We start from the raw sequence: 2,522 nt of genomic DNA on the forward strand, positions 1-2,522 counted from the left end.
GAAGTGTGTGGCAGGAGTAGAATTAGCTGGGAAGAGCTGCTAGCTGATTTTCAGCTTGAGTGTTGAAGTTGAATTTTGTATACTGGATTGTTCTTTGCATCATGTTGGTGTTGCACTGTCACAATTGTATCAGTGGTGTTGTAAAATGTATACTCAGTGGATCAAACAAACACTGCCAGCTGTTTCTTTGGCTTTTGACCATCCTGTGGTATGTGCTCTGATACTACCAGTTGGACAGGACAGCCTATAGGATCACTTATATGACTGGAAGACCGCAAATACGAAGTGATGAGGGATAGACACCATAACAAGGTAATTGTCTTTGAAATAATGTTTCTTGCAATTCTACTCACTGATTTATTAAGGACTTGTGTAACGTATTATTTATGTACTAGCTAAAAAATGTTCTTTGGTGCCTGAGAAAGTTATATATTATTTTTTTTCATCAGCACGGTTCTAGAGAGCCCTGCAGACCAACGACAGGACCAAGGGACCTTTTATATCACGACTGTCAAGAAACGAGAAGTGATGCATGTTGATCAGCATCAGAAGGTATTTGTCATTGAAGTATGTCTTGCAACAATGAGATTTAAGTTCCATATTAGGGCATTATCTATCGCAAAATGACTGTGAAAATTAGAATTTCTAAGAGGTAGGGTTCAACTTAAAATGTCGGAAATCTACACCGTAAGTGATGTAAATTGTGTTGAGGGTGTAAAAAACTCCCACTCTAAAAAACTACAAATTTAAAGTGAACACTTTTCATAATAATTATGATAATTATGAATTTGTCTCATTGTTCAGTACTAGTTAACGCAAGTTAAATGCATCATCACCAGGATCGTCTACAGCGCTGGAAGACAGTATAGAGGTACAGAGAACTGCCTGCAGGAGTGACGGATCAGACAGGCCCGGAGGACTGTCTATCCCGACTGTGCGTTGAAAGACGAGAAGTGATGAATAATGATCAGCCTTAGTAGATATTTGTTTTTAAAAGAGGTTTTGGAACACTATTGGCTGATACATTGATCTCCAATTAAGACATTATTTATTGAGTACTGCAAATATTCCTAAGAGTTGAACATTAATTTCTTATAAGGAAATGAAAGTCAAATAAAAACTGTTTTATATTGGTAGCTTCAGAATCTTTGCTTATATTATTCAATGTCACTAGAACATTTTAAACTTTTGCGCTGGTGGCTCTTGCTTTAAATCATAAATGTGATTTTTGCATTTCTACTTTTTTGTTGGAAAAGGGAATGCTTTTATCCTTTGAAACTAAATGGAACGAAATAGATGTTAAAGAATTTCCTTTATCGACACCAGTATATAGAATGCTTTTAACCTATATTAAATAAAACACGAGATGTGAGATTTTCTTTGACACATTAACAGTACCATAAAAAACACCTACACAATAATTCAACTAATTTTTGACACATTGTACTCAATCAATCAATCAATCTTTGACACATTGTTTTCATCACCAGGACTGCCTACAACACCGGTTGATCGCCTACAGCCCCCGAAGATTGTCCTTGTCCACAGTATCGAGAATCAAGCTGCTGTAGGATGATGAGCCCTTGAAGGTACTTGTATTTGAAAGATGTCTTGGTCTATTTAGACGTTCAAAAACAATCAGAATACCTAATGCTAGGTCAACTTCAAAGGTTCATTTTTACCTTGAGGTTTCTCTCAAAACTGCCCTTGGACCTGTCTTGTGGTTCCTGAAAATAGACCTACGAATGTTGCTTGTAATTGACGTAATTCAAACAATAACAAGTCAAGATGTTTTCTTCAGTGTCATTTGAAGGTTGTACTTATTTTTCAGCTTGTAATGGTCATGTCTTTCTTTTCACACCAGCATAGAAATTCTGGTTGCGCAATTTTGAAATGATTTAAAGGTGGACAATGTAGGGTTTATACCTTTCATTGAAGAGCAAAACTTCCTTTCTGTGCCTCATGCTACAATTTTTACTACCTAGCTTAGGGAAATAGAATGTGCTGCATTTAAATACTCAGGTATCAAATAATTTAGATGTTCCATGCCAACATGAATGTGCTTAAACTCAAAATTTAATGATTCAAACTGATTTCACTTTGAACTTATTTTTCTCAGATTACTGTCACTCATCGGACTTTCCGGCAAGAAGGCACTGGTGTCATCAGTAAGTCTACCACAGAAGGTAGAAGGTCAAATAAAAAACAGGTGATATTTGTTTTATCCATTTTTGAGTATACATTTTACAGCATCATTGAAACAGTAATGGCAGTGCAGCACCAACAAGCTGCAAAGAACAAGCTAGTATGCAAAATTCACTTTCAACACTCAAGCTGAAAATCATTAGGCAATTCTTCCCACGCAATTCTACTTCTCTCATCCCCTTCCCCCTTGAAAAGACCCATACCTACACTGCTGTGGCCCTGTAAGGATAGGTTGATTGGGAGCTAGGTGGAAAGGCTAGGTTCAGAGTAGGATTTTGTAGATAGCAATGCCATGGCCATGGCGGGAGGGAGTTGAG

Source organism: Aplysia californica, unplaced genomic scaffold (genome assembly GCF_000002075.1).
Source record: "Aplysia californica isolate F4 #8 unplaced genomic scaffold, AplCal3.0 scaffold00507, whole genome shotgun sequence".
Taxonomy (NCBI): domain Eukaryota; kingdom Metazoa; phylum Mollusca; class Gastropoda; order Aplysiida; family Aplysiidae; genus Aplysia; species Aplysia californica.